This window comes from Eleginops maclovinus, chromosome 5 (assembly GCF_036324505.1).
Source record: "Eleginops maclovinus isolate JMC-PN-2008 ecotype Puerto Natales chromosome 5, JC_Emac_rtc_rv5, whole genome shotgun sequence".
In the NCBI taxonomy this organism is placed as follows: domain Eukaryota; kingdom Metazoa; phylum Chordata; class Actinopteri; order Perciformes; family Eleginopidae; genus Eleginops; species Eleginops maclovinus.
Window position 1 is genome coordinate 4,229,616 of NC_086353.1, and position 14,113 is coordinate 4,243,728.

Sequence of the window (14,113 nt, forward strand, 5' to 3'; positions counted from 1 at the left end):
CACGGTACAACGTGTTTAATGGTATAAGGCTGCAGAGCAATTTTGGTCTGACCTGCACAACTATGCAATATATACATGCTTTTTTTGCACAAAGCTCCTTCAAAATGACACCAATTTGCGCCAAAAAGTAGTTATTCCTTCATTATATTAACTAAAATATACACTTTGAAGCCAAAAACGGTTTAATATTAACACTATTTCTGACACATTTCTATAGTTCAACTTATATTTTGTTTGTTTTTCGTCATTCCTGTTTACAACTGAGTTCATTCTTACAATTTGCCCAATGTCAAGTGCATTCTTGTTATGTTTTAATGTTTATCATGTGTTGTTACGTGGGAAAAAAGGGAAGCAAAAGAAAACCAGATGAAATAGTAGAATTAAAGTTGTTTTAATGAAAGACTCAAGTTAAAGGGCATCCAAACAGCAGCTGTCTAATAAACAAAGGGCCAAACGGGTGCTTGTTCACACAAACAGTGCAATGTAACAAATGGAGGACAGAGCAATATGCTACTGTACATAAACACATGTATATTTGATTATACAATATATTTAATCCTGATTCACCTGCTCATCCTTTTAAGTTTGAGCATGGTGTCGCCTACATGTGATCTACATAAACACGTCTCCTGAGACAATACACACTAATGAAAATGGGAGCAGAAGCAGGACAGGAGAGACTTGAGGCCCATATAGGTATGGCATGTGCACGTATGCATGTGTGTGCATGCTCGGATCGTAGCCTCTCTTTTTTCACCTTATAAACAGCTCCCTATAAACTCCTATACACTTTCTGACACCTCCCAAATGAGCTGCTGGTTACTTTGGACTCTTAAACACCACAGATAAAGAATAACAAACCCCCTCAAGTAGAAGGCAGGAAGTAACATTTCTCTTTTCGTTTATGAGTATTATTGTGCCTATAGGAGGAATATATGTGTTTGAAGAGAGAGTGGGGTGGGCAAAGACAGACAGGCACTGGAATTTGGAATCTGCGGCAGCATATTTTTATTAGTTGGGCAGCAACGTTGTCCTGTCCTAGCACGCTGTGTGTGTGTCTGTGTGTCTGTGTCTGTGTCTGTGGTGAGAGAGATCATTGCATTTAAAGTGGCACAAGCGTGTATTGTTCATATTGGATTCTCCATACTTAGTCCTATTGAGAGCAGCTTTACGAGCAGGTTTTTATTTAAACATTGAAGCTTGTGTGGCTCAGGGAGGGAATAAGGGTATATTTATTAAAGGATTAAGTGGTTCAATCCCACATTTGCAGAACAAATATCAAAGTGATCTTTGGCAAGATACCTTCATTTCTCCCACAGGTGAAGTGTTTGGAAGTTGCTTTGGGTAAAAGGCATTAGCTTAATAACATGTAATGTAATGTATGAAAAACGTCATGAAGCCTATTGAATGTGTGTGTCAGTAACATCGATGCAGGTGCATGTGTGCCAATATGTGCACGAGAAATAAATAGAGATAGACTCAGTAATTATGTTTCTGTACAGCCCATTTGTGGAGAGTAACTAAATACTTTTACTCCAGTTCCTTTACTTAAGTACATTTTTGAGATTCTTGTACTTTACCTTACTACTTCCCACTTATACTCCACTTCGGGGGAACTACTTTAATCATCGCTTATCCGACAAAATGTCTCATGCACGTTCAAATTACTAATACAAAATGTAATTGACTAATGAATTATGATGGATTAAGCTATCAGGCAGTGTTACAAATTAATACAGTAGCTCCACCTCTACTGGCTGTCAAATTAAATTGAGTCACTGATTCACTAATTATAATTCAGTGACATAACGCTCTTATTGAATGCAGGGCTTTTTATCGTAACAGAATCTTTCTACACTGGTATTACTATTACTGAAGTAAAGAGCACTTCTCCTGTGTCTCCTGGGAGGGAGGGGTCACCCCGGAGGAGAGAGAGGGGGTGAGGGGGAGGGAGGAGAGGAGAGAAAGTGAGGAAAGTTGTCAGCGGGTGAAGAGGGAAAACCGTCCGAGATTAAGTGATTTTTTTCGCCCCGCTGCTTTCCCTTCTCCCATTCATCCAGAAGAAACACGGGAGAGTATTTGCTGCTGAATACCTTTTTCCATCAATGGTATCAGCACTTTTGCGTGCGCGCTCTTAATTGGCAGCTGGTGGGGTGCGCGAGCCAGCAGTTCCTAGACTCTCGTGCAGAGCCAGAATCTTCACGGTCGTTAGGTGTCTCGCGAAAGGGAGCCACGAGGGAATTATTGGCGACGCATCGATAGCTTCAAATGAGAAATGATGGATCGATGGAGTCCAGTGCGAGAGACATGGCTGCTGTTGATGCTTCCTCTCCGTGTTTTACACCTCAAGGGCAGGTAGGCTGAAAATATTAAGGACTTTTTGCTTTCATGTTGTTTTAAGTGTTTGGGGACCAGTTTAGCCTTAATCGGAGAGTGGCACTCTTAAAAGGGGAAAGACGAATAAAGGGACCGCAGGCCGGATTTGAACTTGGACTGATCCGCAGTACATGAGTCGCCAGCCATCAGTATCAATTGTTATTTTACTCAGATACAACGAAATTTCGAAGGCTTCCCTTGATGCAGTTAAACAAGTAAAGACAAGTAGTGATGAAAGCAGTAATGACAGCAAAGAGGAACGTACACAATAAAAGTCACTGGTTTCCTAAAACTAACCTGTGTGGTGACTGTTACTTAAAATAAATATATATATATATATATATATATATATATATATATATATATTCACCTTTTATAAAAAGTTCAGGTTTTATTAGTAGTTTATTACTCTTTCCTCACGTCTTCCTCTCTTGTGTGACATCACCTGCCCTCCAAGCCCTGATGAGCTGATCAAAGATTCAATGTCATCCTTAAGATCATTTTTAATCCTTTCTAGGAAACAAACTAAACATCAGCGATTCGCAAAATGTCTTTTTTTGTTGTTTCAATTTAATTTGTCAAGGATGGGTGAACTCCCAAAAACACCTCCCTCTCGCCCACTGAAAAAGTAATTTTCCACCTAACTTCTACTAAATGGTCTTTTTTGACGGATGCTTTTGTCATGCCAGGTCATGCAGGCATGAAGCTTATTGAACTGAATATTTCTGGGCTCCTTGAGCCCTCTGCACATTTGCTAGACAGTCGAAAGACATCAGCCTATATGTCGAGACTTGTTTTGCCATACCTGCCCAGCAGTCTGTGCTCTCATACAGCAGCATGCAGGAGATTGAACCTGTACAGCTGGGTAATGGGGAACAGACCGAGGCAAATTAAAGTGAGCTGTGCTGAACTATAACAGGGAGTCTAGCAGACCCCCAAGCCTTACTGGAAACAGGAGGAGGACTTTGCTCTTAACGGGCTTTTAGAGCCTGGTGTCACTGATGCCCATCAGGATGAGTTCAAGTTTGCGTTAATGTATTTGAAAAGGCAGGTTTTAGGGATGACTTAGGTATTTAATCCTTTAATGCAAGACATGGAGACTCAAAAAGTATATAAAACTGCAAAGAAGTCCTTACAATGACACTAACTAAAGCCATATGTGCTTACCGTCTGTTTTAACTTCCTGTAACCGCATGAATTGGACCTTGTGCATCAGGTCAGTTCAAATGAGTCCATTTATTCTCAACTTTTCAATCAACTTCCAAACATACATTATAGTTAATATTATAATTAAAGTAACAATTTTGAAAAAATGTAAAAGAGTAGTGTATGATTTAGTGACATCTAGTGGTGAGGATGTCTATTGCAACAAGCTGTGTGTTAAACAACCTATCGTTCTCTGCTGGCGCTGAAAGTAAACAAATACTTAAGCCAAACAAACAAATAAAAAAGCAATCAGTACAGAAAGGGATGCTTAAAAAACAAGTGGATGTAAGAACCAAAAACACATTCAGTTATTGCTATAGGTGGCACCAAAGATAACAGTCAACTTCTTTCACCTCATGGTCCGTTTGGAAGCCTTTCAGGAGCTTTCAATCAAACTGTGTAGGCAGATGTTGTTTATAATTTGTCATAAATTGTAGATGTTCGTTCAGTAAATCCAAATTGTGAGTAAAATGTGCATAAAGATCTAAACAGCTATCATGACCCTTTCCAAAGGTAACACAATGTTCTTACTGGCACTGTTAGGTCCACCTATTGACATGTTGAATCTCATTTATACTGTGAACCTTTGCACATTTATTTTCTGCAAAACTACTATTGTGTAATGCACCCACACACCTAGCCAAATTCAAAGTGAAAACCTGCATGGCAATAAACCAGATCGTATTGATTCTGTTAATCCTTTCTACAGTGGAAACTACTCTGTCAGAAGGTTGATGTACCAGACTATTTGTTGCTGGGGGGCCGTGAATTCCTGGAGTGTTTCCATCACTGTGAGGTTGTTAGCCAACTAGCGAAGGCTAACTCTTGGCACTAAAGTGGTTTAGTGTATTCCTCAAAGAAAACCATTGAAAAACTACCTCATACCTCTTTAACAGTTAAGCTTCAACGTATGTAAGGCCTTGGAAACAAGTTTGTCATTGTACATTTTAGTAAGGTCCCGAACAGCTTCTTAAAGGACCTTGACATTAGGTTGTTTAGTCAGTGACACCTCATTTGCTAATTTACCGTTCAAAACATGTAGAGTTATCAACCGGCTCTCAGCAACAAAAAAACAAGACAAAGTCATTAAAAACTTCCTTCATCTGAACTTCATCACATCTGTTGTTTCCCTAATTCAAAGTCTAGTGTTTTGCAAGTCAGCACCATCTGTTTTATTTAGGATTACATCATCAATCCACAGTGAAAGCAAGCAGGTGATTTGGCAAAGACTCCACCATGTTGCCTCCACGTGCGGCCATGAAAAAATGTAGAGAGAAATCTAAAAAAATATTGATGTTATGTCCCAAAAGCCTTTCAAGAATTTATAACAATCTGGCTTTGTATCAAAGATTTTAAAAAGTGCTTGCGGGGAAACTTTGCTGTGGTTTATTTGATCAAGTCTCAATGGTATATAGAGCTTTAAAAAAGTGAGAACTCAGTAAAGAGAAAGTTATTTTTGCAGTATTTATCACGCATCAAACCTCACTCTGTCTGCGAAGGTCATTACCGAGGTGACTAATGCCTCTGGACCTTCAGGGTCATGAGAGGTCAAACTAGGTTAGGGTGTGAACCCTGTAGTGTCCCACACCTGGAGGACGGGGAACTCACCCTTGTAAATAAGAAGTTATTAGTAAAGAGAAACACAGATACACACACACACACAGAAAAACAAACCCACATCCAAACACACGGTATAACATGTAATTCCTTTTTGCTTTTACATTCCTCCTCAGCTAATGCACAACGTCTTCAAAACACCCGTAATTTAACTGTCTGCAGTTACAAGTCAATCCATTTTTTGGCTTACTGTCAAATGCTAACACACACCTGGCTGTCAACAGGTAGGGTGTGAATTATGATCACAGTTATCTGAGCAATGTGGTCAAGTTACGGTCAATTGTTGTCTAGTGTTGCCTCAGGTGTTTCAGGCCTGGCTGTAAGCGACTTGTGCGTTCAGGTATCTATGAGCCTGTCCCTCGCTATTTATTGCTCTCAAAGTATTCAGTAAAATCATCTGGTTGGCAGGGTTATGTGGCTGAATCCAATTATGTTTAGTTTTAAGTCCTCCTGCTACATCCAGAGCTATTTGCTTACAAAACTCCAGTTGCAATTAGGAAAAGATACCCAGTGTGGAGTAGAAATATCTTTGTATCATGCAGGTGAAGTTAAAGAATAAAACCTTTTTGTTTCCTGAGATAATCAGGCTTGGTATTATCTCAAATAGACAAAACATAAATGTCTCTGTATCCTTTCTTTCCTTTTTTCTTACTGCTTTCAAAACGGCTAAGAACACATTACATGGCTAGAGTGACGTCATAAATAGCCTACTGTGTAATTAAATGATGCTATTCCTGCTAAGACAAAATTACTACGACTAGGAAAGATGTTTTAATGTATCCACAGTGCATTAGGAATAGACATTTAACATTTTCTTTACATCTTTCTGCTGCAAGGGATAATGGGATGGCATTATCCGTTCTTGTGGATGGCCTATGTGTTCTACGCGAGCCCCCAGGAAGTGGGAAGCAAATTTTGTTGTGGCCAAACGGTGGTACTACAACTTCCGTGTCAGTCTGTGACATCACTGGGCCTAAAACTACTTTTTCCCATTGACTTACATTGGGAAAGAGATGTCTGTAAATCAGCTAATCATTGTTTTAAAAACTAAATCAACCACCCAGTCTGATAGCTGTTTTATTTCGAATCACGAGGGTCTAAAAGTAGTGCTAAGAAGCATTCAGAGTTATTTACTCTCTCCATACACTTGACTGAGCTGAGGTTGACCGTGACGCTGCGGGTTAGATGCGGGGATTTAGCGAAACACAAGTGGCCGCGCTCTGTTGGCTCAGATAAGGCTACGTTTTCTCTCGAGAGTCAGGCCATTTTGGCTTCATGCAACACTAACCAACTTTCATAGAAACTAACGAGGTCCCACCTCCTACTGAATCCAGGTTTTTATACATCTTTATGCATCCATGATTCTATGCTAAGGAAGTTAAGATAGAAAGTATTGATACACGTTTCAACCAGAGCCAGTTCAAGATCTTAAGCCTCTATCTGGGGAGGGCTCTCAGCCAAGTAGACACATGTTACTCAGCAGGAAATATCTGCCGCTCCTTCCCAGCTTGTGTTGTAAATATTCTGTTGTTTGGCATCAGCAACTAAGCTTTCAATCTGAACCCTAGCAATATTTAAAGTGAAAAGGATCAGTTGCTGCATGGCTCTCTCTCCTCGGATGAACATTATTTAGATGGTGCCCTTCTGGGCCCAATCGCTGATATTACAGCAGGTGCGTTTGATTTGTCAGATGGTGGGAAACACCTGCTGTGACATCACTGAATGGGATGTGGCCAGAGGCGCAACAGTAGTGGTTTTCTATCACATGTCATTCACTCATTCACTTTTTTATTGTATTTGTTGTAACGTTAGGTCCACTTTGGTCCAGATTCAGTATTACCATGGATTTTGTACAATCATTGAGGTTCTCTGCAAGATGATTTGAACTATATTTGGTAATACCTAAACCTTGAATCGTGCACTATTGGTAACCGGGTCAAAAGTGTTTGATGTGTGTTAAATAATCCGTTTTTTGAATATCTGACAGGACAAATGGCATCCACATTCCTACAGTTGTTTGCAGTTAATCATCAAATATTAGCACGCTGAACCAAGATTTTCAGCCAAGACAGACAAAGACAAAGGATTCTTGTAGGAGTGCAGAGGGAGGCGAAGTGAAGTGAATTCAACAGGTGATCATACGTAGGAACATGCTGAAACAGTTGAAGTGTGATTTTCAGATCGTGTTTCAACATCTTTAGCACTTTTCTAATAAGGTAAATCACTCTTTTCTGCCATACTTTCGGTTACTTAAAATTTGAGTGTCATCTCACCTCTCCGAGTGTAACCTTAAGGTCATAATGTGTAGAGAGGTTCATGTGTTTACATAGAGGCTTGACAAATATGTAGCATTAGCACAGCATATGCACATCTACACACTAACACACCTCTTTCTGCATTATTAAAATGAACCAGTCCAACGAATGCCTCTCCAACTGGCTTGTAACTCTGGTCCTTGAAGTGGTGTTGTTCAAGTGTGTAGTCCTCGCTCCCCTTAAGATAAATATTAGTGAAGTGTTAATGGTGCGTATGTTTTTGAAAGGAGTTGGTCCTTTTACTATTTTCCAACAAGCTGTGACATAACCTTGATTCCTTTCCCAGATAGGTTGAAATAACTACAAGGGCAATAAGTGCAGATTAGAAAGGGAAATGGTGATTCTGATAAGAGGTATTAAGATGAAACAAAGACATGAAGACCTCAATCTATCAGAATTAAGATTTACACCAATATGAATGATTGAATTATGAATAGTTGTTTTCTCTATTATTACATTATGAATGTGTATTGTGTAAAATGTAAGAGTCTACCAGCTATGGTTGATTGTTTGACAGGTTTCACTGTAGCAGACGGGGATTATCGTCCCTTTTATCAAACAACAAGACGAGTTGCCTTCTCAAAGAAACGTTGGTCTTTGTAAATGACACTTTTAGAAGAGTTGTTCTGTAAGGTTTTACAGTCAGTTAAAGCAGTGTTTGTGTCTTCAGTCAAAGGAAACAGACATTATATAACAGTGAAGGCAGGAGATTTAAGCTCTAAACATGTGTTTGTGCAATTGATTGCTTCGTCATTAATGTTTCATTGTGCAATTTTAAGTTGCGAGGATGGAAAATCATCTTTAACATGGAAATGCTGCTGGAGCATCTTTATAATAGACTCTCTTTGAAGTCTTTACAACATTCAGTATACATTCTCTGGATGGGAAAAGGCTGATCTGCCACTTAGTGGGTTCACTCATTCTGACCAGACTTAAAAAGCATATCAAATTGGACAGGAAGTTTTTGTGAGCCTCAGCTCTACTTTGAGTTGAGAGCTAAAGAACAATTGGTTGCAACTCACTAAACTGAGATGGTGAACATAGTAAACTATCCTTGTCTGATCTTTTCGGGACATCAGAATATTTGTAGCATGCTGACGTTAGCATTTAGCTTAACTCACCTCTGTGCGCCCAAACCTGAGCCTCACACGCTGCCTATGCATTGTCCCCTACCATCATTGAAGTCAGGTTTGTCCTGGTTCACAGCAGATACAGACGACTCTGATGTAAGGTCTCTATTCAGCCTCGATTCTAAATATATCCTAAAAGCAAAAACAAGATCCAGCAGTGAGAATAGGGTGATTGGAGCCAATATATGATAACCAGAGAACAAAATGTATTACCGCAAATTGACCGAAATGTTATTTTGTTTTTTAAAGTGGAACAGCAAAAGTCGTCATAATGTGTGCAGAGAAAGTCATTTATTCACACTGACTACTTGTGAACTGGTTTGGCTTTTCAGTTGATAACTTGGTTATTGCTTTCCTTGATTCTGCTCAGACTTGGTGTCAAGAAAAGTTATATAATCAGTGGTGAGGCTCATTGTTTCACATGGTGATTGTTAGACATTCTTACCCCAATCGCCAGGCTTTTATTTTGATGTATGATTACATGATACACTGCTTGGCCAAAAAAAAGGTCACACACTCTAATATTGCTGGACCGCCTTCCGCCTTTAGCTTTGATTACGGCACGCATTCGCTGTGGCATCGTTTCCACAAGCTTCTGCAACGTCACAACATTTATTTCTGTCTTGCTTTCATTTTTCGCCAAGATCTTGTATTGATGACGGGAGATTCGGACCACTGCGCAAAGTCTTCTCCAGCACATCCCAAAGATTCTCAATCAGGTTCAGGTCTGGACTCTGTGGGGGCCAATCCATGTGTGAAACTGATGTCTCATGCTCCCTGAACCACTCTTTCACCATTTGAGCCCGATGGATCCTGGCATTGTCATCTTGGAACATGCCCGTGCCATCAGGGAAGAGAAAATCCATTGATGGAATAACCTGGTCCTTCAGTATATTCAGGCAGTCAGCTGATCTCATTCTTTGGGCACATTGCTGAACCTAGACCAGACCAACTGCAGCAACCCCAGATCACAGCACTGCCCCCACAGGCTTGTGACCTTTTTTTTGGCCAGGCAGTGTATTCTGTCTTCTGCTCAATGCCAACTCACTGTCAGTTCAAACCTTTTGCACAGATGTTGAAATCCACTGCTGCATGAAATAAACTCGACTCTATAAATCATTGTATTTGATAAAGGAAAGCTGATGTGATTCAGGCTTGGCTTTTAACTTATATTTATGTTCAACCTGTCAGGGAGTACACAAAAATGTTCAGAAAAGCTTCATAGTTCAAATACCGATGAGACACAGACGAGGAGAGTTATTGAGAGTGTTATATATATAGAAAGAGAACTTGAACTTAAATGTAACTTGGATGACTTTGCACTGTAGGTCTGTTTGCTATAAATTTCCGTCCTGTTTGAGAATGGAGTCTCCCTCTTTGTTCTGCAGGAATCAAAGTCCCTGTATGATGCAAACTCCAACAACAATAGAGCTCAGGGCCACAAAAAGCAACGTGTAACTGCCTGTGAGGAGGCCTGTGTCTGACAAATATTGATGCGGTGTTTGATCTGTGTGTGAAAGGAAGTGCTGTCGGGATGAGTGTGTGAGAAATCATTTGGAAGGAGAGGAGGTTACAAACGAGAGGCTTGGGATGATGTGTGATTAAAACCAGAGTGCCTCAGATTCCTAGAAGGAGATGTGTCTGTATACTAGCATATTATTCTGTCTCTCTGATTTTTAAGGATAGGAGGTGTGTGTGTTTATTGTGATACACAGACTGGTGTGCGAGTGTGTGTCATGCAGCAGAAGAGACTATCCAGTGGGTTTCTTTGATCAGAGCCAGTTGAACTATGGGGAAAGAAAACATATGGTTCCTCCGTCCGATTCTTCCCTCTGCTCTCTTTCTACTTCTCTTTTTCTCTCTGGTTTTCATCCCCCTGGTTTTGTTTTTTTAAATCTTTCTCCTGGTTTAGTCTCAGAGGAGAGCGGTGTCAGATGTTTGAGTTAGCTGGACAGAGAGTAAAAGAGGTGAAGGACTGCAATGACAGTATCCTGAGGCGAGTTCTCTGTGGGGGATCTGAATCACGGCGTGTGTGTGTCGTGTAGAAGTTCTGTTTTCTGTAAATGGCGTGTTATTGCATTCTTCTTTGTTACTAAGTTAATGACACACTAAATACAAACACACACATACACCAAGAACACTTACCCAGTCTTCATTCTTACACGTATACACACACATCTGGTTTCCAGAAAATGCATAGTCCAAACATGGTGCCTGTTCAGTTGTCTGTGTGTGTGCGTGCGTGCGTGTGTGTGTGTTGTTTGTGTCTGTGCGTCTGCTTCTCTTCTCCAACTGTATGTAAAAATCCACTTTACACTTCACTGTTTTGTTCAGCCAGCCCAGCAACACATCTGTTTGGTTTCAAACTTCCATTTACATTAAATACTTTCTGTCAATGTCTTTGTGGAATTCAGTGTTTCTGCTATCACTTACTTTGGATTAACCCACTACGTTTGACAAAGTGTGCAGTACAGGTTTCGTATTTGATGCACTGGTCTCTAATGTGAAATCCAGCCCCATGTTTACACATCACAAGTTTAGAGTGCTTAACACAGCGCTAAGGCTTCCTGGACAAAAACAGAACAGGAAATAAGTCACCAGTCTCTCCTTTTTCTCCTTTTTAATCCTCAATTTTCTCAACTTCAGACACTTCTCAGATCCGGTAAGATGGCTTTGTCTACAACGTGTGTGTTGTTTAGATTCCTTCTTCTGGTAATTTGCGGAAGAAGAGGCACAGAAAATAATTGCTGCCCCCCCCCCCCCCCCCCATGGACCAGTGAAGTGGGATCAGATGGTCACTCGAGGCAGCTGGGAAGACACCTGTGGAGGGCAGGTGTGAACTGAGAGCTGTCCGGTTTGATCGGATCACGAGACAAATATAAAGGCCAGGTGTAACCAGGGCTGAAGAGGAAGGAGCTGTATCAGGATCCATTGAAGGAAAGTCAGAAAAAGTCAAAAAGATTGGAAATGAAACATTTGTGTTTGTTTTGCTTCTCTACTTCAGCACTCTGGATATGAAAAACATTATTATGGATCAGCATTGAGTTTTGCCTTTAATTGGAAGATGTTGACTAGCCGCTCACATCCCTCCCACTCATGAGGGATAACAGGTATAGGTTCCCTGCTGATGCTGTTTTTCATGCTGTACTGAAGCCTAAAATTGGGGACTTCATATGAACATACATTGTACACATCAGTAGGAATGTAAACACACTCAAAGCCCTTAATGTGAGGAGGAAAGTCCTGCACTTCAAAGGATAATCCCAGGCAGTTACATCTCATTGGAAACATCTATCTTCCTATATATCTGTTTTCCTGTTCTGTTGCTCTGCTATATGTTCGAAGGCTTACGTTTGACATGCTCTGCGGCGTGTGTGTGCATGTTGATCTCGGTGCACCTCACACCACAGTTTAAAGCCTCGGGACAACAGCAGCCACTGATGCAGACCAGAACCCCCCCGGTGTGTGTGCAGCCCAGTACACTAATGTGATGTGGATGCATTAATCTGCTTGCACCTTTGCTATACAGCCCATGCATCGTGCACACTTGGATCAGCAGCATCGAGGAACATCACCCGATATGTTTAAGTGCTTTTAGAGTGAGGGCAGAGAGTTTCCGTGTCTCGTCTTGTCCTCGGCTGCATTCATGTGTCAGATCAGTTCTTGGTATGTATGGCTGAAACCCCTCTTCTTAAACACAACTGATGAGTGTCAGGAGCAGAGTCACCTTAACTATAACCGCGGCTCGAACATGTCTGAACACCAGCAGCTACCTATTAACCTGTGGACGGCTTTGAGGAAGTTAGCTGGAAAATTATAAGAAAAATACAGCCGCTTATGCTGTGAATACAATCCTGCATGGTTGCAAGGAAACAGGCGTAAAATGTACTTTAGATCTTTGATATTGAGAATAAAAAAGGATTTTAAAGGAATAGTTTGACAGCTTATTTGTCATCTTGCAGAGAGTTAATGAGAAAGATATGACTGACAGGAAACACATTACCTTGTCCTTGAATTACCGTAATGTCAGCACTGAGAAGCACAAAGAATATTGATTACAAAACCAAACATTTAGAAAAGGAAACCAAAGGGCTGGCATTACAGTTGCACTGACGCTTCTTTCTGTCAAAGTTGTATAGAAATGTTATGTTGTGCTGCACTTTTTTGTTTGATAGTTTGCTATTTCACCTTTTCATCCACAGTCCAAATTGACCTCATAGATGTCTGCTCAGGAAAAAAAAACGCTTCCTCAAAAAACTTAACCTCAAAACGAAAGCCCATCTAGCTGCTTCCCTCTATTTGCAGTCATATTTGTGGTTGTGTATGATGTCGTATTGGATTTCAAAACATCCAAAGGTTTTAAATACTCTTTGCTCTTCCATTTGTGACATGTAGGGCGATATATCACTGTCACAAAACGTAGCTTCAAAGTATTCTTCAAGATCAAATCTAAAACAGCTCCATTATTAATCCAAACCGTTTACACTGTGGAACGATTGTATTGCTTTGCACATGTGTTTCTATTTTCAGGGTCCCTTAGTTTATGTTTTTGTGTTGGAGCTGCAGTGAGCAATCAGAGCACAAATCCCCGAAAGCAAATTATCTCTTTTCTCAGCCAGAAACGAGACAAAAATGAGTTTTTAGCAGGTTTTAATAAGCAGCTGTGTCAGTAAACATGGTGATGCCCTGCACACACATCAGATAGAATTACCAGCTGACAGCTATCAGAACAACAAATGGACCAGCAGACCAACAACAGAAATGGGTGACAAATACATCTGGCGCTCAGACTCAGATGTTATGCCAACAGTGTGTGTGTGTGTGTGTGTGTGTGTGTGTGTGTGTGTGTGTGTGTGTGTGTGTGTGTGTGTGTGTGTGTGTGTGTGTGTGTGTGTGTGTGTGTGTGTGTGTGTGTGTGTGTGTGTGTGTGTGTGTGTGTGTGTGTGTGTGTGTTGAAAGGTGCAAAGCAGATGTAGGGTTTACGTAAGCCCCAGAAATACGTGTGAAAAGAAGCCACACCAGTAGAGGCATGCCCTCCTCTCCGCTGCCATCTCGTCTCTCTCTGATTCTCCCCCTCTTTACCCCCTTCTCTCCCTTTTTCACTGTCAATGTGTTGCTCGTTTCTCTTCCGTCTCGTCTCTTTACATTCCATCTTTCTCTGCTTAGTCCGTCTCGCAGATCTCTGAAGGCTTTGTGTCCACGGTGTTTCAGAGGAATGCGTGCCAGCAGATGATATGCATTTGTGCTCACGCTTCAACTCTGGCCACATCTGTAGAAGTGCCTCAAGTAATTCTAATTGGCTTTGTTGCCTTTCTGTGTGTGTGTGTGTGTGTGTGTGTGTGTGTGTGTGTGTGTGTGTGTGTGTGTGTGTGTGTGTGTGTGTGTGTGTGTGTGTGTGTGTGTGTGTGTGTGTGTGTGTGTGTGTGTGTGTGTGTGTGTGTGTGTGTGTGTGTGTGTGTGTGTGATTGC

The 14,113-nt window shown here is 40.9% G+C and overlaps 1 protein-coding gene across 2 annotated transcripts in view; it reads left to right on the top strand.

Annotated features, from left to right (window-relative positions):
• Positions 1 to 2,004: 2,004 nt before the first annotated feature.
• The window catches only part of LOC134863979 (collagen alpha-1(XI) chain-like), a 43,517-nt gene continuing 31,408 nt past the window's right edge, over positions 2,005 to 14,113 (top strand). The window contains exon 1 of one of the 2 annotated variants that reach the window (XM_063882681.1): positions 2,005 to 2,355. The gene's annotated coding sequence lies outside the window, so the exon portion shown is untranslated. Of the gene's footprint in view, positions 2,356 to 11,279; positions 11,307 to 14,113 lie in introns of those variants that run through there. The other variant, XM_063882683.1, reaches the window with a different exon arrangement.